Below are 23,505 nucleotides of genomic sequence, written 5' to 3' on the forward strand. Positions count from 1 at the left end.
TTTCTTTTATATCCTTGGTATACTTAGTAACATCACAGAGTTTTCCAAAAAGTGAAGTTACATTATTAAAAGAATTCTCAAAATTATTCAAAATTGTAGACAATTCTACCTGATTTAATGCAATATGCTGAGCAATGTACTCAAGCACCTTATTGTCAAATTTCTTCTCTGCTTTTTACATCAACTTTTCTTGGCCGGAGGTATCCTCATTGAATTTGTTTACAGCCTCTTCCAACTGAATCAAAATGTGTTGAGTAGAATCTACTTCAACACCTATAGCCTCTGTTATAATATTTTTAGCACTCTCAATGATGCTATATTCTAGATCTCTTTCATGCCGTAGCTGTTTCTGCCTAGCCTTCTGCTCTAATAGCTGACTGAGCATTCTCATTTCATCAACTGATGATGTATCAAGATCTATTTTAGGAAGAATAATGTCTTTATCCAAATCAATTTCCTCATCCAGTGTCTTGCTGGAAAACATGTATCTTTTTGCTTTTCCAGCAAAGACTTCATCTTGACCCTTCTGAACTGAGACTATAGTTGATGAGCCAGGGCTGGCTGATAAGACTGGAATAGGACTATGTAAAGGAAGACTAAGAGATGTGCAAATGGTATCAAAAATTGATGTTGTTGTACAGGATGGAGTGGAAGAGCTAATAGTTGCCAAAATTTGATTAAGAGAAGTCAAAATTGTAGTATCTGTCGGTACACTTATTATACATTCTGCAGTAGAGGTTGATGTGCATGATGAACTTACTGCAGAGACTGATGGAGGCTCGGTTAATGAAGGTGGCTGCAGCTCGGTTAATGAAGTGATTGGCACTTGCATAGATGGTACATGGAGCTGAGAGGACTTACCAGTAGAAGCTATTTCCATAGTTGATGTAACTGTTTTGGATGGAGAGTGTGGAGGAGATGCAATGAGTTCAGTTGCAATTTGTACTGGATTTTCTTCCACCCTTGCTTGTTCTTCTTTCTCCTCCATTTCTTTTTCAGCTTCTTCTTCCTCTAATTCTTTCTTAGCCTCTTCTTCTACTTCTAACATGATTGAGTGAAGATCCTCTGGAATATCTTCAATATCATCATCATCTTCATCATCATCACTATTGTCAGTGTCCTTGATTTCAACAGTATCATCACTGGATTTGTGTAGATGATAGATGTTTTTCCACATGTTTGTTGCATCATTTACCACATGCTCAATGTCTTTGACAAGTATCAAAAAGGTGTGGAATCTAATCATCATATTGCCTTCGTGATCTTTCAGTGATGCTTTCACTTCAGCATTAGTGAAACTCGACAGGAGATTCATCAGTGTCTTCTCATAGATGTCTTTTACAGTCTTGGTTGCAGCATCCCATCTGATTTGCAACCTCTCCAATAGTTCTTTGGAGATCTGGGAGGCTATCTGGTCCGGTGAGTATTTCCATTTACCCATCTTGTTCAGTACCACTTCCTCAATCTGCATCTTTTCTTGTTCTGTTCTGGTTTCAAACTTCAATGCTTTGAAGTTTGTGAAGCTAGCACCTGCTTCTAATTGCTTCAATCTATCCTCAAATGTGAGTGGAGGCTTAACAAGTACAGGTTCTTTCTTTCCTTGTCTTGTTCTCCTGGAGAAGACTGCAGAGGCTTGCCTTTTAGGTTTGGTGATGATCACCTTGCCTTTCTTTTGTTGAGGCTCCTTTTCCTTGTCTGACTCGGTTTCCTCTTCTTCTTCTTCGTCTTCTCCTTTGCCTTCTGTTATCAGTTGGGTTATTCTTCTCTTTCCTTTGCTAATGGCCTGAGGGATTTTAATTTGGAGCTCAATTCTAGCCTTAGCTTGATCATATGTTCCAAAAATTGGTTGCCTTGGGTCTACTGGTTCATTCACCAGTGCTTCTATGATATCCCTGGCTTCGTCAATTTTTACCTCATAGGGAAGAGGTTTCACCCATGCTACTGGAGGCCTGGCTGCCTGAATGTATACCTTGTTGCAATCTACCATAAAGCATATGTCTTCCTTGTATTCTTCAACCAGTTTGGGTGGAATTCGGAACCTATGATTCATCTTTTCCTTAAATTCTTCAAAATAGTTATCCAAAATAATATCAAAATTTTCACCTAGTTTTGCAATGAACTCGTTTATCTGATAAAGAATTGGTATATCTTTTCTCCATACTACTGATCCCTTTGATGGAAAAGATTTCTGAATATAGAAGAATAAACAAATCAAAAGCGAACCAAATTTGCAGGGATTGTTCTTGGAGGTTCTAATGCATTCCATATTCTTATTGAATTGGGATAAAAGTAATTCTGATAAATCAAATTTTAAATTCTTCTTCACTATTTTGTACGCCAGATCCACAGCTTCACAGGGTACACTGTTTGGACGGCTTGAACTATAGATTTTGTGAGCAATGACGTGAATGCCAAATCTCAATTTGACGTCAGCTACAGTATTCAGCTTAAGTCCCCTACCATCCCATTCTGCTTGGGTCAGTTTCTGCAATTCCTCCCGACCTAGGGTTTTGGTAGCCTTGGCTTTGCTCAGCATGGGGAGTCTAGTAATTTTGTTAATCATTTTCTTTGTGATGAGCACTGGTTGCTCTAACCACAATTGGCCATTGTGAACTCAATTGAGTACATACCTAACCCATTTAACTTGAAATTTCCTTGGCAAGTGCGAAATGTGGGTTAACCCTTTTGTTTCAAGATGCTTATGTTCGGGTTTTAGGTTTCCAGCTATGCTCATTTCACCTAGGGCATTATCAATTTCTAGGTTTCCAAGTTCTTGAATAGAGCATTTAAAATGAAATCTTATATCATTGACAAGAAGTACCTTTGAAGGAATTTGAGATTGGGCACCATTAGGGTCCAGTGATTCTGCAACAGCTGGTGCTAATTTAAAGTTCAGCGCCTTCCATTCCTCTCCTCTGACCAGCATTTCTGAGCCTTTCTTAGTCTTAGAGCTTCCACTTCCGGATGCCATTGTTACTTGGTAGGTGTAGAAAAATTCTGAATTGATTCTTTCGCTCTTTTGAAAAATTCGCTCGGAAATGTCTTAAGCTCGCTCTGAAATTGCAGAAAATACCTTAGCTCTTTGTTCGCAGTAAAAATTTAGATCAAATTTGGCCCCTTTTGATAACAAATTTGCCATAAATGTTTTGGTACAATGGCAGAAGAAATGACAGGTTGTCATCCACTAGCTCGGTAGATATTATTAACTCGGCGATTGAAATAAAATATTGAAGTACCGACCTTACTCGGTTGGGTCACAAACCGACCTTGCTCGGTTGAGTCACGAACCGACCTTGCTCGGTTGAGTCACGAACCGACCTTGCTCGGTTGACACAACATGGTCAACGAAACTTAGTTGTGACCAACCGAACTCGGCAAAGTCTCTTACCGACTCAACTCGGTAACTGCTACTCGGTTAATGAAGCTTTGTTAAACCAAACTAAACTTGGTAAAGTATTGAACTGTCCTGGAGTCAGAGTGTATCTACAATACTAATTTGATCCATCTTCTTCCTTTGGAGCTGCATAGGATAAATCTTGGAAGATGCAGTTCCAATGTTTCTTATATGAATACTAATTGGAAATGGTAGAGTCACCCACCTCTTGAGTGACACTCCTATCTGACTTATCTTGTTCGGTAGATTTTGGAATCCATTGCTGCTTCATTTGCTTTTGAATGTTATCTGCTTTGATTTTCTTTTCATCTTCAATTCTTTTGATATTCATGCAATTTTTGGCTATATGACCGAGTTCTGTACATGTATAGCACCTTACAGTTGTGTCCTTTTTCCTTAGGTGATGTCTGGCACAATTCATGCCAGTATGTCCATACTCTCCACAATAGTGACATCTGCACCAGGTGTTGTAGTCCCATCCGAATATGGCTTTGATAAGTTGTTCAGCTGGATTGAATGATTTGGATTTGCACTGGAATGCCTTGTGACCATGCTTTTTGCATTTGTAACAATTGCCTTCAAATTTTGGTTTTTCTTTACACTCATTTGCCTTGTGACCATGCTGATTGCAGTTGAAGCACTTACCATTGAATTTTGCTTTCCCATTGCTCCATCATTTGTTTGATGTATGACCTATCTTGCCACAATGATTACAAGTGGATCTTTTATTCCTTTGTTCACCTTGCTTGGAGGATTCACCAGCTTCTTTGTATCCAAGTCCAGCTTTGCTTCTTTGTCTTTGAAGATTCTGCTCATTCAATTGATTTACGTCTACCTGAGATTTCATCATCCTTTCATTGACTTGCCTTTCAGAGATTAGGTCATTTTCCAAGCTTTCATTGATTTGTCTTTCTGATCTCAAGTCATTCTGTAGACTTTCATTTTGTGCTCTGAGAATCCTGATCTCTTCATTTGCATTGGTGAGTTGGTCTATGAGATCTTCATACTGATGAGTTTGATTGTGGATTTCATGACTTCTATTCTCCATTTCTTCTTGTGCTTTGTTTCTTTGATCCAAAGCTTCACATAGCCTGATTGATTGTATTTCTTGTTCTCTCTTAAGCTTTCTTACCTCTTCTTGCAGAGATCCATTCTTTTCTAGAAGTTCTTTGATTGCTTGGTCAGCTTCTTCTGAATTGCTTGATGGTAACAGGTCTTCAATCTTCACTTCAACATACTGATGATCATTCATTTGTTTTGCAAGATCCTTTCTTCTTTTTAGGGATTGAGAAAGATGTTCCTTTGCTTCTTTAAGTTGAACCATGGCCATTTCAAGATCTAACTTTTCATTTTCTATAACTTTCTCCAATCTGAATATCTCCATTGACTTTGATCTTTGCTCAAGCTGTCAAGCTTTGTCCTGAGAACCAAGTTAGCTCTGATACCAATTGTTGGAAATATTCAAGATATAACAGTTTACTGAGAGGGGAGGGGTGAATCAGTAAACATAAAATCTTAAATCAATTCATATTAACTAGTAAAATATTTAATCACCTAATCTGCAGTATGTAAACATTCATAACACATAAGCACAGAGATTTTGGTGACCCAGAAACCTTCCAAAATAGAAAGTAAAACTGGGGTGGGGATGAAACCCACAAATCTTCTTTACTGCAGTAGGAAGTTAGCTGGTTAAGGCATACAATGATCACTTCTGGTGATCTGCCCTGTTAGGAGCATAAAGGATTGTTATATCCACCTTGTTAAAGGATTTGAAACATACTTCATAAGTATGCACTCTGTTAGGAGATTTAGTACAAAGACTGTTAAGTCTACCCTGTTAAAGGATTTATAAAAACTGATTCACCTGTTAGAATGAAACAGTGGATCTGAATACAACTGATTGCTGATAAGATCCGCTACGCTCTGATTGTCCTTGATATGACAGATAAAACATTTCTGCTCCAATACTGACTTTGTTGAAAACCTTCAAAATTCAGCTTACATGCTTTCGCACACATTCTTCACATACTTCGCATATATCACACACACACACACACACACACACATATATATATATATATATATATATATATATTTTGAATGATACAATACATTACATATATATACCATCCAAGTTAAAATTACATGCAATGGTCGGCTGAATAAAAGTAGACAAAATTTAACTGAGTCGGCCGAATAGCAAAACAAACTCGGTAGAACAAACTCCTTGTTTACCGACTGAGCTCGGTTATCACTGAGTCCTATGTTAACCGACCAAACTCGGTTAACACTGTATCCATCTTTACTTGGTTAATACTGAGTTCCGACCGAACTCGGTTAATGTTGAGTTCTTAGTTAACCGACTGAACTCGGTTAATACTAAGTTCTATGTTAACCGACTGAACTCGGTTAATACTGAGTTCTATGTTAACCAACTGAACTCGGTTAATACTGTGAGAAAAGTGTTGTCACTGTATGTATGTAGATATATATGTGTATGTATGTAGATATATATGTGTATGTATGTGTATATACACACACACACACACACACACACATATATATATATACATATCTATACACACACACACACACACAAGAGTAAAACAAATGATGGAGGACTTAATTACCTCAAAATATGTAAGAAAGAGTGTCTTTTTGTTCTAAAGATAGTAGATCTATACCTATTACTAAAAATCTAAATGTGAATCCCTGAATGAAATAGAAAACCTAGAAAGTGATTTTTCTATCAAGGTCTCAAGAATAGTTCAACCTTGAGGATGAAGTCATTGTGTTCTCAAGGCACTGTAGCTAGGTCAACCTAACTTTTTTGGAAAGTTCGTGAGATGTATTTTCAAATTCTAAGCCTTTGAATCGATATCATGCAAATTCTCTTATAGATATGGCATGTGTGAGTGGTTATTAAGGGTTATCCTTAGTCAACCCCTCATTTTGGTGTTTCCACCTCCATGAATAGTTTTTAAAAATATTTTTGTGTGTGTATTTAGTTCTTGTGTATCCTAGATTATAGATCTAGAATGTAAAAGAGATAAAACGCTTAAAATTTACTCTACAAGTGAAACCCTAACATGTAAATGTGCATGTGCATATAATTGTATGCAAGATGTGAAGATATAATGATAAGATATGAATATAGTATAGAAATCATACCAAGCCCCTAAGGCTAAAGTACTCTAACCATCTTCATGATCCACTTGCATATCTGTGGTGTTGTATAATGATTTGAATGCATGATTGTGAATGAAGACCTCACTTTGCAATAAAAGAACAAAAAATTAGCCTTTGCTTCTACCTTACAATTATTCTATAACAGACTAGGCTATCCATGTGTGCTTCTCCTATCCTTCCTTCATCTGAAAATGAGATGTTTGATTTCCTTTAATAGAGAAATTCTAAAATTATCCCCACAAGCATTGATTGCAATGGGAAAGAATTAACCAAAAATTTAAATAGGTCCAGAGATGTAATCACTAGACCCTCTAGGAATAGGTTGATGGTCTAGTTTACCTAAATTCAGCCTCTTCTTGAAATAGGTTGACTAGGTCAACCTATTTCCCAAGAAGCCAACTTTCTGGTTTTTTGTTCCCGCACTAAGAACTATGGAATTTTCATGTGTAATGTGCATTAGGGTTTGATAATTTGAGGTTAGATATGTGAAATAATGCCTAGAAAGAGGTAGATTCTTAGAAATTAGATTATACCTCATCCCATGTGTGAGAAAAAGGGGAATCGAGGAAGACCTATTAGGTCCTACCTTAATTTGTCCTAAGAGAAAGAGAGAAAAAGGGAAAGTGTGTGCTCCAAGAATAATTATGAAGTGTAAATGCACTAAAGAGAAGCTAAAAGGTCATAAATACAATTGTTTCTAATTTAAGATGATACATTTATGCCTCACTTTATTAGTATATGATACTATGTGTATATGCAAGCTAAAGTAAGATAATCATAAGTATATTTTTGAAAAATGATATAACCAAGTCCACATGTGCAATACCTACAAGAAATATTAGTAATTGTATTCTGTAAAATATGAGTTAGTGATAATAAAAATCATTAGGACTTACTAGAGAAAGGTGATAAAGTTCATGAGTAGCTATATACCCTCCTATTTTGGCTTGCTCATTTAGAAAAGGTGAAATAGGGAATCATGTTTACCGCATCAAACTGAATGTAGAATGTGATGACAAGAATCTTTCAAATCCATTTGAGATAAACTCAAAACCATTTTCTAAGGTACTCAAATAGAAAGGTGACTAAATCACAATTTCAATGTCTATGATGATGTGTAAATTGAAGCTACCAAGCCAAAGATATGATTAAAAGAGTGAAAAAAGGTATTAATGTTACTACACCTTCTAAAAACATATTTAAACATTAAACCAATTAAAGCACGTATACAAAGTGAAGTTACTCATTCCCAAGGGTATACTAGTTGTTAGTCCTTTCATGCATTCTCATATTTGATCTTTGATTAGGTTTTCTACATCCACTAGATCTATGTCCATAAATAGAGGCATTATAACAATAATCATAAAAGGGTTCATAATACTTTTTTGTGTAGTACTTCTTCATGTGTCCAAGTTGAATTCATGCAAATTATCTTTCATTGAATTGTATCCTTTGATATCTAGGTTGTTCAAATTGATTTGGTACTTGATTGTTATGATCTGCTTGTTGACTATATTGTTGATTCACAAGTTCTTCTTTTTTGTGATTTTAGATCCTTTCTATGACTCCCCTTCAACATGTCCAATTATTATCTTATCTCCAATAGGTATTTTCACTATAACATGTTCTCAAGTTTCTCTATGCTTGTGCACAACTTCTCAATATGTTTCTTGGTTTCTGTAATCTCTCCTCTCACAATAATATTATTGTTGAGTAGTCATTTTGCATGATGTTAATGAAATTTTTTTTTGCAAATGTCTCTCTTAAAAATTTGATCAAACATTAAGTCCAAGGTTCCAGATAGTTGTTTTCAATCTACTAAGTATCTTAATTGAAGATAAATATTTATATTTACATGAGGGCCCTACTGGGGGTGAGGGATGATGAACTACACCCTACTCTAATAGAGAGTTGGAAAGACCCTAACTGGCCATCTGATGGTCATGGTCAGATGCTCTTCTAGACAAGAGTCCAATAGGTGGGAGGATAGGAGATCATAATTCACTGGATATAGAAGTCCTTATGGTTTTCCTTCCATTCTATAAGAAGGTAGTGATGGGTATCCTGGAGGCCTTTAGTGGTAGTTGTAAAGTTTGTAGAGCTGGAAAAAAAAGACCACAAACCAATATATTTTTTGTATTTTTGGATTTTATGATGAATGCAAGTTTTCTAACATTGCAATTATATGAATTCCTATTCTAACCACATGTTCAAAAACAAATTTCTACGATAGGGTAACAAGAAATTAAAGAAAACTATTGAAAATCAAATCCATAATTGGACATAAGTCATAGTAACAATACATATACAAACTACATTTTCAAAAGGATCAAGAAGGAAACCAATGAAATCAAGACCAACACATCTTTAAATCCATTGATGCAATCGTCGAAGGAACTAATGAAAAACCAAATGATGTTTCACAAATCATCAAATCACGCAACCACAAAAAGTGTGTGTGGACAAGATAAATTGCTATGCAAAAATTATACAATTTGTTAGAATGGTTTACAATAACTAAGAGGGGAGTGGGGTGAATCAGTTATCCTCAGGTCTAAATGTACCAATTAAACTTTTAGATACTTCAACCAACTTAGATCTAAACATTAAGTAGCTCAGTTTCTATAAAAACTTATCAGTAACATAAAATTAGTAGTTTACTATCCCAAAAATAACAAACTTCCAAAATGTGCAACATTAATAGTCAGACATCTACAAAAGTATGACACTAGGATTTAACGTGGAAATCCAATTCTAGAAAAACCATTAGCAACATGTCACCAATATTTTAAATCTTTTGAAGTGATCTCTTTTAGGATCCAACCTTGCTGAAGGTTACAATACACACTATTAGGTGTGACCCTATTAAAGGATATAATCACCCTATTAGGAGTGGCCTTGTTAGAGGACTTAAGAACATCCCATTAGAATGTCACCTGGATTAAAGGATTTACAAATGACTCTTAGGTCAACCTTGATTAAAAGATTTCAAATTGATACAATGGTTAGAAAATAAAAATATGTTTATCTGAATAAATACAACTCACATTACGAATACAGATCACAATGTAGCTCATATGTTGATCCACTGACTGGCCTCCATTATCATCTTTGTCTCTAATTTTCTTGGCAACCCTTCAAGCAATCACACTTCCCCTCTTCAAAAATCTTCTCAGCCTCTTGCTCAATTTTTCCAATCAATAGCATCAACATGTGCCTCAACCTCTTTAGGTTTCCCTTATGCATGTTTAAATATGTAGCTTTTCATCTTTTTCCACTTAAACACCACTGTTGATTGTAGGGTCAGGTCAGATTCATCGAATCCTTCCATCTTTTTGTTTCCTCCTTCCTCTTCTAGAAACTTCTCCTAAATTATTTTTGAATCCATGCATAGAAACACTCAAACATGATTTCCTTTGCATTAAATATTCCATCTCATCAATACTTATCTTCAACAAACTTTCCATATTCCAAGAATTCAACTATGTCGGTTAGGTATTAAGAGTTCTTCACAAACTAAAAAATGTTGTCACTTGGCCAACACTATGTTTCTCAACCTTGGTCATCACTAGATAACTCAGTCAACACTATCTTCTCTTTCTTGGCTTACATTATATTTTCTCAGTTCATTTACTGGCCCTCGATCCAACTTCTTTATTACTCTATCTTTTACTAGTGCTCGGTTGACACTGAATTTGCTCAACTTCTACTATTTACTTGGTTGACACTAGCATAGCTTGGTTTCAACTATAAGTTCCTTAATCTTCTTATTTGAATCTTAGTTAAGCCTAAGTATATTTTTCTTTATCGATCATCTCTTTAGTGTAAGACCACCTAGGCTAACTCCTAGTCCTAGTTCCTCATTTTAATTTTTGGCTTGTATTAACCTAATCCAAGTTAGTTGGGTGTGTTTGGACATTATAAGTTCATGTGATTTTTCTCCTAGATGGATTTTACTAGGCTCAATCCATTCTAGATGTTTTTGCTTGCTTTGTATTTAGCTTTTTAGGAAGCAAGATTTGGGTATGTGCAGGATCATGGTGTGCCAAAAAGTGGCGATCTGAAAAATATGTAGTTCTGAAATGCCTCAAAGAATTTCAAAATCTATTCCCACTTTTTTCCCACCCATCCTGATACTAAATGAAAACAATTAATACCTTTATAATTCCTACTATATCTTTCAATACCAACCTTCTATGGTCATCTTTAAAACATCTTGAAAATGTGTTTTTGGCATGTTCTTATGTGTTTTTTACTTCAAGCATGTAGCTGACGACTTTTTTTAAACCAAAATTTGATGTAATGAAAAGGGTTTCTTAAGAATGTTATTAGATTTTTATAAATGTAAGTTTTTTCAAATTACGAGTTCAGTAAGTAATTATTACTTATTTTCTAATAGAGTTAGCTACAAAGTGTTGATTGACATACTGGTTGAAAAATAGCTATAACTTTCAAACCGTATAAGATTTGTGAAATCCAAAAGATGCATCGCATTCTATGCTTTGACTAGTATAAGAAAAAAAAAAAAAAAAAAACTTAATTTTGATTTTTTTTGAACTAGTTAAGGTGGTCAGACACGGGAGTTTTTAATTCTGAAAATAGTATGTAGAAAATTCATAATTAATTATTTATTTGGAATAAAAATTGCCAAAAATATGTGTCACATCCAGGCATGAGTCTACTTTTTATATCTAAAATTATATTTAAAAATATTATCATTTGATTATGATTAAGGTGGTCAGACATACACCTACTTTTTATTTTTGCCCTGAAATTTTTGTAGTACTGCATTAAAATCCAAACTTTTGACCAATCAAATAATTTTTTCTCCAAATAAGGTCTTGTAGTTTAGAAACTAGATTCAATTTCCTACAGATTATTTTCTTACAACTTTTTGAAATAAAGTCCAGAACCACTTTAAAATTATGTGTCAAGTTGACATAACTCTGATTTGCTGGTTTTTCACTGCCACTTAAGGCCATAGTTTGGTACACCATGATCCTGCACATACCCATTTGGGTTATGGGTCTTATACCCTAGAAATTTGGGAAAATTTTGGATTTGAGTTTAATTTGTCTTCTAAGGTATTGTTACATATTTTTTCATAGTTTGGGGGTCATTTGTTGTCATTTGATGCAAAGTTGGGAAAGATGTCAATTGTTGCAAAAGTTATCAATTGAGCCAAATTGGTTGAAATCAGGCTTAGACATCATAAAGAGAACATAATAGGTCTATTTTGAAGTTTCCAAGTGTTAGATAAAAAAATTTCTAGGAGTTGCAAAAAGTTCTCAACAATTTTGAAAAGTTGCATGACAAGATTTGACAAGAAAGTTGCATAGTGCGTGGATGGAGTTTTTAGTTATGATAAATGTCTAAAACCTTTGAGAAAACCTATAAAGCCATTAAGTAAATGTTATAATTCTTTAGAATAACTGGGGGGGGAGGGGGGGGGGGGGGGGCGGGGGGGGGTCTGGGTGGTGAATCAGTTATCCAAGGTCCAAATGCCCTAATAATGCTTTTTCTACAAATCCTTAATGGTGCATAACTGAAATTATCATGCATGCAATTGAACATTAAACAATCATGAAAAGTAAACATGCATGACATCATAACACTAAGAATTTGATGTGAATTCACTACCTCTGTTTGATCTCAGGCATTTCAAACTCTTTCCTATTTCTTTTTCAACTCTAGCCACATACCACTTAAACTTTTGAAAAGAATCAAATTTTTGCTTTAAGAACATAATAGTCTTCAACAAACAACATTGTATATTTATCTCCTTTGTAGCTTTGTAATTCTATTGGACCACATAAGTTAGTATGAATTAACTCAAGTACTTCCTTATATGTATAGTTTTTACTCTTGAAACTTGACTTGGTCATCTTTCCTAGCTGGCATTGTTTGCACATGATATTGTCAGGTTTCTTCAGTTTAGGTAAACCTCTGACTTTCTTCATTTTACTGATATTGATAATATTATCAAAGTTGACATGACATAGCCTTCTATGCCATAATCATACATCATCAAATTTTGCAACAAAACAAGAAGCATTTTCCATATCAAGATAAAATAGATTACTTCTTGTTTGATGTCCTTTTCCTATCAATCTACCATCAGTATCATAGATTTTTGCAGTTTTATTTCCAAATTCTACTTTGCAACCTACATTGCCTAACTATGAGACACTTAACAAATTGTAGTTTAGTCCTTCAACATAGTATGCATTTTCACATAAAATTTGTTCTGTAAGCTTAATGGAGCCTTTTCCTTTGATTTGACATGGAGCATCATTACCAAATCTAACAATATTTCCATCATACTGAGTAAAGTTAACAAACTTACTTTTGTCTCCTATCATGTGATGTGAGCATCCGCTGTCTACGATCCATCTGTCATTCTTGTACATACATGTTACCAGTGTTGTAGGCTCTTCTTCATTAGATTGGTCCTTCATGGCCACATAAACAACTTCATCATCATTATCATCAGAATCTTCTTCAACAATATAACACTTCTTGCTTTTGTCTTTGTAATCTCTCTTATCATCTTCTCTTCTATTTTTGTACTTATTACCCTTCTTGTATTCCTTTTTTTGTGTACACCTTGCAGCAATATGTCCTACTTCATTGCAATTGAAATAAATGATAGGCAACTTACCTTTGAATTTTCCTTTGCCTCTGTGAAATCTTTTAGCTAGTAATGCTTCTAATTGTTCCACATATTCCTCATCAGTGCTACTGTCACTAGATACATATTTCATCTTTCTTCCCTTCTTTGATTTCACCTATTCAACATCTTTCAGTGATAGCTTGGCCTTGAAAGAAGATTCAACATTCTTAGTTTTGTAGTTGTCAAAGATAGATAACTCAAATGCAGTGAGTCTACCCACTATACCTTCAAAACTTAGATTGTTTCTTGGCACACATCTTAGCTCTTGTATAGCTGATACTCTAATAGCATATATAGGGAGAAAGGTTCTTAAAAACTTACTATTAACAGTATCATCATCTAATTGACCATTCAAACATCTTATTGCACTTACCACTTCCTTTATTCTAGAGGCAAACTGAACAACATTCTCACTTTTTTCCATTTTCATATCATCAAACTTTCCTCTGAGGCTTTCTCTTTTTTCTCTTTGGACATTCTGATCTCCTCCATAAATGTTTGATAGGGCTTTCCACATCTTGAATGCAGTATCACATCCTTCGATATCATCGAATTCAATATAATTGAGTGCAAAAGCAATTTCCAGCATTGTCTGATTGTGTTCCTATTTGTTTTTCAAATCTTCTGTAGTAAGAGTACTAGTTGGATTAACATGTTCAGTAACAATTGAATTTTGGGCATAATCTCCTATGGATCCAAGATGTAGCTTCATCAAGCTTTACCATGCAACAAAGTTGTCTTTGTTTAGCTTGGGAACTTCTCTTTTAGGCATTTTGATCTTTTTTTGCTTCTAGTTCCTTTAAACTAAGTCAACAGTAATCCTCTGATACCAATTTTTATAATTCTTTAGAATAACTAAGAGGGGACGGGGGGTGGGGGTGAATTAGTTATCCAAGGTCCAAATTCCCTAATAATGCTTTTTCTACAAATCCTTAATGGCGCATAACTAGAATTATCATGCATGCAATTGAACATTAAACAATCGTGAAAAGTAAACATGCATCACATCATAACACTAAGAATTTGATAACCCAGAAACCCTCTAGGAATAAGAAGGTAAAACTAGAGTGGGGATGATACCCACAAAATAACTGCACAATTGATTTCAACCACTTTTGATGGTTTTCCTTGTTAAAGGCCTACCCTGTTAAAGGTTATAGCACATTGTTAAATGTGACCTTGTTCGAGGATTTCACCATACTGCTAGGAATGGGCTTGGTTAAAGGACTTTGGAACATTCACTTAGAATGTCACCCTATTAAAGGATTTACAACATGGCTATTAAACCAACCTAAGTTCATAGGATTTATTTTAATTGCTACAATTGATAGAGAATAATAATAATGGCTTTTGATCTGATACAACTTACAACATATCTTTCAGATTACAGATCACACTTTAGTTCAATCCTTTGCTTGGCTTTGATCACTGCAGCTCTGTAAGCTTGTCATCTCAAGCTTTGTCACCTTGAGTCTTCTTACTCATCATACCAATGCAATCATATCTATGGTCACCTATCAAAGTAGATTATTTGTGCTCTCTTCCACCTTAGCACCTTCTTCAGCACTTCATGCTTTCATGCTCGACCACCTCACACTTACTTCATGACCTTATGACTTCTTAAATAGAAATCTAGAATACCTTTTTCACTCGATTCTCCCTCTCCAACTATAGGGTTTTAATGGATTAGGTAAGATACAATGTATTTATCCAATATCTTGCTCTTATTTAGAAACTTCATCTAGAATCCAATTGTATTTTCCAAACATGTTTTACATAGTGTTCTGTGCCACCAACTCATCATTCTTATCTTCTATTTAATTCACAGAATTCTAGATAACTACCATGTCGGCTAAGATTTGGCGAATCTTCAATTTTCAAAATAATGCAGCAACTCGACATTATTGATTTACTGATGCTTGACACTTGAAGAAATTCTGTGAAACTCAGCTCTTGAAATTCTCTCAGCACTTCAATATTAGTCGGCACTTATATTTTGCTCGGCACTTGAAAACTTGCTCGGTACCTATTTGTTTTCTGCTACTCAGCACCTGATCTTCACTCGGCACCTGAAGACTGTTCGACACCTGAAGATCACTCGACACACACTAAGTTGAACTTTTCTCGGCTTCAACTGAGAATCTATTTGGCACTAACTAGCTTTCTCGGCTCTTTCTAATGAACTTAGTTAGGCTTTACAAATGACTTAGCTAAACCTTACATCTTTGATATGTCTTGGTGTGTCCATCCTCTATGTCTTAGAGTATGTCATCAATACACTATTTCATCAATGGCTTAGCTGATCCTTATACCTCATCACAACATCATAACTTCAACCTTTCTCTAGGTACTCTAGTTACATCTTATTGATTGCCACCTCCTTATCAATCAACCAACTTATAGTATTTGGATCACTAAAGCAATTGTCATTCCTACAAGTAGCAATTTTGACATCAATTACAAAAGTATGATTGAAAATTTTTTTTACCAATTCCATTACTCTTAATTCATGATTTTTTCAATCATTTCAAACAAGAAACCCATCCCAAGGGTTGGATGTTTTAGTAAGTGAATTTTGAAACTAAAGCCATGAAAATATTGTTCCAGAATTGACAGTTGTGTGTTTTTGAATTGCACAAATGCTTTAATGGATTAGAAGCTTCTTGTTTGTATTGGATCCTTGTAGTTCATATTTTTACAACATATTTTTATTTATCTTAAAATTTTATAGGAGTTTTTTTGTTTCTAGTTTGAAAATCATTTGGAAATAGACTGCTTGTTGTTCCTATTTTGGCAATTTTGTGAAAAATGGCTCCCCCATGAACACTCACTATGGAATAATCATGGCCTTGAGGGATATGGAAGTAGATTCCTTGTACAATGTACATAGAAAGGGAGAAGTCTAGACAAAAAAAGTTCTATGTTTGAAGTTATGCCTTAGGCAAGCTTTCAATGCATGGTTAGGTGATCACAGTGCTTGCAAGTTGGTTTTGATAGATTGAATGTGCTAGATAGTTCAATATGAGAGTTGGATAAGGATTAGGGATGTATGAGGAATCCATTTATGGAAGGAGAAGTTTCCAAGACAAGAGTTTTTATGGATTTCATTAGACCCTAGGAGATGCTAATATGAAACCCTTAAAACCCTTAATTGTAGGCATAAATATAACTTTGGGGTGTACGAACAAGTTGAGAATCAAAAACCTCTGAAGTTTTGAAATACTCCCAAAAGGGTATTCATAATGGTGATTATTTTTCCACCTTGTTAAGGGAAATTTGGAGTTATAGCCTAAAACCCAAGTTTGGAAGCCTGATTAGGAAAATTTTACCAAATTTGAAAGAATCTATAGGAAAACCTATGGATTTGGAGACCAAGAGTATAGTGGAAGTATAAAATCCCTCAATTTGAATTCCTCACTCATTTTTGAAGGTAGAATGACCCTTCTTGAAAAAATTGTGAGTTTGGAGAACAAGTTAGAGTGTCTCCATGGTGGATGCAAGTTGTAAAAACGTTGGTGTAGCTAGATAGGGAAGATTGGAGGATAAAAAATAAATCCTCTTGAGGACAAAGGGGAACCCTATTAGGCTAGAAGAGAATCCTAGTTGAGTCCTTAGAGAAGAAAATGGCTTGGTAAGCAATCCAATTTATATCATATTGGTATCAAAGCTATTGAAGATTTGGGGCTAGTGGCATGTCTTTGTATACTTAATAGTCAATAGGGAAGATTGACATGGTGAACTTTCCAAGGAGATGAAGGAGAAAAAGGAAAGGAATAGGCTCCTAAAGGAAGAACTGGAGGAGATGAAGATAAAATTAGAGGACATTGTTGAGGTAGCTAAGAAGAAAGATTGAGATGGAGAAACTAGTGATAGAGGAAAAGGAAAGATTGATAAGGAAGGCATCATTCCTGAACTAGACCCTCCATTGACTCATGAACCATTCCTAAATGCCATCAAGGCATTGGGTAGGAAGTCCCTAGAAGGAATCCCTTTTTTTGATGCAAATATGGACGTTGAACTTGTGATGGAAGGGATGGAAAACCACTTTGAGTGTAAAGGTTTTACTAAAGAACAAAAGGTTAAGGTAGCCAAATCTAGGCTAAGGGAATCAACACTAACATGGTGGAAGTACCTCCAAGAAGAGATCAAGAAGATGGGAAAGAAACCCATTGCAAATTGGAAAGCCATGGTGGCTAAGGTAAGGGAACAATACCTACCTAAAGATTATAAAATTCAATTGCACAAGTAAAGGAGAAACCTGAAACAAAAAAGATATGGATGTGGAAACTTATACTAAAGAATTTTAGAATTTGTATTTGAGATGAGGGATCCAAGAAGAATAACCTCTTAAGGTGGCCAGGTATCTAGGTGGGTTGAAGTGGAACACACAAGAATAAAGCATTCTATGGATGCCTACAATATTCCATAAGTGTTTCCAATTGGCACTAAAATTGGAAGAGAAGAATAGAAAGAAGTTAGACACCAACTTTAGAGGTAGACATAGAGGAAGAGTTGGTAGGAATCAAAAAGGTTAGGGTATGTGTAGGATCATGGTTAACCAAACTATGCCCTTAAGTGGCAACAAAAAATTAGCAAATCAAGGTTATGTCAATTTGACGTGCAATTTTCAATTTGTTATGAACTTTCTATCAAAAAACTAAGAGAAATAAATCTTGAGGAAATTTAATTTAGTTTCCAAACTACTAGGCGTTATCTTTAAAAAAAAAATTTGATTGGTCAACATTTTAAAATTTAATGCAATAGTACACACATTTTAGGACAAAAATAAGAAGTAGACGTATGTCTAACCACCTTAATCAAAATTAAATTATAATATTTTTTAATAAGATTCTAGATATAATAAGTAGACTCATGCTTGTATGTGATGCATATTTTTTGGTATTTTTATTCTAAATGAATAATTAATTATGAATTTTCTACTATAGTATTTTAAAAATAAAAACTCTTGTATTTGACCACCTTAACTAAATCAAAACTCTAAAACTTATTATTTATTATTTATTTTTCCTTATAGTAGAAGAAGCATAGAATGTGATGCATCTTTTGGATTTCAAAAATGTTGTACCATTTGAAATTTATAGTTGTTTTTCAATTAGTGTGTCAATCAACACTTTATATGTAACTCCATTGGAAAATAAGTAATAACTACTTACTAAACTTGTAACTTCACAAAAATTCCATTTGTGGAAAGCTAAGAACATTCTTAAGAAACCCTTTTCATTTCATCAAATTTGGGTGAAAAAAAATCATGAGATACATGTTTGAAGTAAAATACAGACAAAAACAAGCCAAAAACACATTTTTGGGACATTTTAAAAGTTGAGCATGTAGGGTTGGTATCCGAAGATATAATAGGCCTTATAAAGGTATTAATTTTTTGTCTTTGTATCAAGATGGGTGGGAAAAAAGTTGGAATATATTTTGAAATGATTTGAGGCATTTAAGAACTACATATTTTTCAAATCATCAATTTTTGGCACACCATGATCCTGCACATACCCATCATGGTGGTAGAGGTTTAGATTCAAGGTCCCAAGGGGAAACTAAGTTGACTGAAAAACAAGAAGGCAACTCAAATAGAGGAAGTTCAAGTAAGGGAAGAAGCTTTACAAGTAGTGGAAGAGGAAGAAGCAATAGTCAAGGTAGAGGATCCTACTTTATAACTATGAAATGATATTATTGCAACCAATTAGATCACCCTACATATAGATTCCCTGAGAAAGGTTCTACTTCCAAAGGGAGTGTAAAAAGGGTCAATTATGTATAAGAAGAGTCTAGTAACAATAGCATAACATCTAAAGTTTCCTTAGAATCAGAAGACAGAGATAATTTGATGATAAGAAGGATATTGATTAAGGAACCCATAAAAGAAGAACCAAGCCGAAGGAGAGCACTATTTAGGGTGAAGTGCAAGATGATGGAAAAAGTGGGTAAAGTCATCATAGGCTCAGGTTCCAAAGATCATATTATATTAGAGGAGGTAGCTAGCAAACTGAATATGAAAAGAATCCAACATAACAACCCCTATAAAGTTACATGGCTCAACAAGGGACAACATGTTCATGTAAGTGAACAAGCATAAGTGGAATTTTCAATAGCAAGGTATAAGGACAAGGTACTATGTTACATTTCGCCTATGGATTCATGTCATCTTCTATTAGGAAGGCCATGGTAGTTTGATAGACAAGAAATGCATGATGGAATAAAAAATGTGTACTCCTTCAAGAAATATGGTGTGATATTCAAGATTCAATCCTTAATAGAAGAGGGAGAAGTGAAATATTCAAGTCCTAATATCCTTATGGTTGTTGAAAGGTAGTTCTTAAAGACCTTGGAGGAAGGAGAAGGAGAAGGGTTTTCCTTAGTGTTGAAACCTAAACAAGAAGTTGCTAACAAGGCAGAAAAGAAGACATACCTACCTAAAGAAGTGCAATAAATTCTTGATGAGTAGAAGGACATTGTTAGTGATGGATAACCTACTACCCTACCTCCCAAGAGACCTGTTAGCCATCAAATTGAATTTATTCTAGGAGCCACCATTCCCAACAAAGCTTCCTGTAAAATGACCCCTTAAAAAAATGAGGAAATTGCCAAGCAAATCCAGGAACTCTTAGACCAAGGCGTAATTAGGAAAAGTATAAGCCATTATGTTGTGCCCACTATTTTAGCACCAAAAAAGGGGGAAAGTTCGAGACTTTGTACTAATTCCAGATCCATTAATAGGATCACCATTAGGTATAGTAGGTTCCCAATACCTAGGATTCAAGACCTAATGGACTATTTAGGGGAAGCAAGGTACTTCACCAAGATAGATCTAAAAAGTGGTTATCACAAAATTAGGATGAGGGAAGGCGTTGAATGGAACATAAACCTTCAAGACCATAGAAGGTTTGTATGAATGGCTTGTAATGCCATTTTTTTTTCAAATGCTCCCTCAACTTTCATGAGGTATTAAAGGACTACATTGGTAAGTTTATTGTTGTCTATTTAGATGACATGTTGATTTTTAGTAAAACTAGAGAGGATCATATTAAACATTTGAAAATTATTTTCAAGAAATAACATGAAGAAAAGATAATGATAAATTTGGAGAAGTGTGACTTCATGAAGTAAGAGCTAGTGTACCTTGGATTTGATTTGTCCTTAAGGGAACCTCAAGATGAATCAAAGTAAAGTGGATGCCATCCTAAATTGGCCTATTCCCAAAGTTGCAACAGAGGTGAGAAATTTTCATGGCTTGGCCCAATATTATAGAAAGTTCATCAAACATTTTAGTGCTATTTTTTCTCCTATGTTACACACCATCAAAGGTGGAATGAAGACAAAGTTTCAATGGACTCCAAATTAAAATGAAGTGTTTGGAACACTCAAGAAGAGGATATCCACTCAGCCCATTCTTGTTCTACCTAGTTTTGACAAACTCTTCATAGTGTGAGTGTGATGCTAGAAATGTGGTTATTGGGGTAGTCCTAAGCCAAGAAGGAAGGTCAGTGGCTTTTCATAGTGAGAAGCTCAATCATGCAAAGAGGAAGTACTCTTCCTATGACTTAGAGTTATATGATCTAGTCCAAGCTCTAAGAAAGTGGAGGCATTATTTTCTTCCAAAGGAGTTTGTGGTATATTCAAATAATCAAGCCCTCAATTTCCTTAACTCTAAAGACAAGCTTGATACCAAACATATGAAGTGGTTGGAATACCTACAATCTTACACTTTCAACATCAAGCATGAGAAAGGAGTGCACAACAAGGTAGTTGATGCATTGAGTAGGAGACTGCTAACAATACAAGAGGTTTAGTTGCAAAGCATTGGTATTGACAGCTTCAAGGACCTCTATCCTAATGTTGAAGATTTTGTAGACATTTACAAGGTATGTAAGGAGTACAAGAATAATCTCCATAGTGAATTTTTTGACTACACTTTGTAAAATAATTTATTATTTAAGGGAAGTCAACTATGTGTTCCTAGGGGATCAAAGAGGAAAATTTTGATTCAAGAAAAATAGAATGGAGCATTTAGTGGTCATTTTGGGATCAATAAGACTCAAGAGTTAGTCACTAGTTTGTACTTTTTGCCTAAAATGAATAGAGATTTCAAATAATATTTTGAATATTATGTGGTATGCCAAAAGGTAAAAGACACATCTTTCAATGCAAGCCTTTATCAGCCCTTTCCAATTCCTAATAGTCCATGGGAGTGCTTAAGTATGGACTTTGTGGTAGGGTTACCAAGGACCATGCAAAGGTTTAACAATATTCATGCTGTAGTGGAAAGATTTAGTAAAATGGCACATTTTATCCCTTGCAAAATAATCCACAATGCTTTCCAAATTGCACATTTGTTCTTTAAAGAGTTAGTAAAAATCCATGGCTTACCCTTAAGAATTGTTTCAAATAGGGACACAAAGTTCATGAGCCATTTTTGGAAGACCTTGTGGCAAAAACTAGACACAAATTTGTCCTTTGGATCTTCCTATCATTCTTAGATAGATAGCCAAACTGAGGTAGTGAATAGCCTTACAAAGGAATATGGACAAGTTTTGGATCAACTTATTGGCCAAGGTAAATATGCATACAATGATATAATAAACATGGCAACTGGTAAAATTTCATTTAAAATTGTTCATAAATTGCATCCTAGAGGGGTGTTTGAACTAAGGGAGATGAAAAATGTTGCAAAAGGAAGTGAAAATGCTAAGGAATATTCCCATTCTGTGAGGGAATTCCATGAAATAGTGAGGATGACCTTAACTAAAAATGATGAGAAACTCAAGCATAAGGTGGATGATAGAAAAAGAGATGTAGAATTCCAAGTTAGGGATCTTATGATGGCTCATCTACAAAAAATATGGTTGTAAAGCTTTAGCTGAGAAGGTTGGGACCTTGCAAAATACTGGGCAAGTATGGAAACAATGCCTACAAGGTGGAGCTTCCTACAAGTATAGAGTTATCTCCCATTTTCAATGTCACAATTTAGGTTAAATACAAAGGACCTACTCCAAATGTTGATCATAGACTTGACAAAGTCATTCAAGAGGTATTAGACACGAGCCTATCTCCTACACTACCTAAGACAATTGAAAAGGTACTTGGCTCAAGAGTTCGCAAGCATACTAGGACAAATAACTATTGGGAACATCTTGTCAAGTGGCATGACAAAGATAATGCAAAGGCTAGTTGAATCAAGGAAGCAGATTTCAAGAAGTTGGGCATAGGTCCCAACTTGCTCAATCCAATGATGGATTGAACTCTTTGTGTTCAGGGGAGTATGGTGCAGAAGCACCTTGGATAACTCCTTTTTCTAGTTCCTCATTTTGGTTTTAGGCTTCTCAAAACCTTAGCCAAGTTAGTGGGGTGTGTTTGTACCTTAGAAGGTCATATGATTTTTCTCCTATATGTATTTGACAAGGCTCAATTCATTCTAGATGGTTTTGCTTGCTTTATGTTTAGGTTTTTAAGAAGCAAGATTTGGGTTATGGCTCTTATGCCCTAGATATATGGGAAAATTTTGGCTTTGAGTTCTATTTTTCTTATAAGGCATTGTTACACCTTTTTGTATAGGTTGGAGGTCATTTCTTGTCATTTGATGCCAAGTTGGAAAAGATGTCAATTACTACAAAAGTTGTCAATTGAGCCAAATTACTCCAAATTAGGTAAGTTGATGTTCTAAAGGCCAAATTAGGCTTAGACATCATAAATATATCATAGTAGATGTATTTTGAAGTTTCCAATTGTTAGATGAAAAAGTTGCTAGGAGTTGCAAAAAATTGTCAACAATTACAAAAAGTGGCATGACAAGATTTGACAAGAAAGTTGCATAGTGCAAGGATGGAGTTTTTAGTTATGGTCACTATATAAAAAATTTGAGAGAACCTATTAAACTAAAAAGGAGACCCATTACAATGGTTGGATGTTGTAGTAAGTGAATTTTCAAACTACAGCAACAAAAATACTATTATAGAATTGATAGTTTTGTGTTTTTGGATTACATGAATGCTTTGATGGATTAAAAGCTTCATGTTTGTGTTGGACCCTTGTCTTGTTTGGATTATTTAGAATAAATAAGAGGGGGGTGAATCAGTTATCCAAGGTCTAGATGTACAAATATAACTTTTCATAGCTTAGTGAACTCATATCCATTAGATCATACAATCACTTAAACTTGTAGGTTATTGTCAAATCAACTTTGCATAAATGTAAGCATGAAACATAATAGATTCAATAACGC

Source organism: Cupressus sempervirens, chromosome 11, assembly GCF_028749045.1.
Source record: "Cupressus sempervirens isolate cs-2001-9-10 chromosome 11, ASM2874904v1, whole genome shotgun sequence".
In the NCBI taxonomy this organism is placed as follows: domain Eukaryota; kingdom Viridiplantae; phylum Streptophyta; class Pinopsida; order Cupressales; family Cupressaceae; genus Cupressus; species Cupressus sempervirens.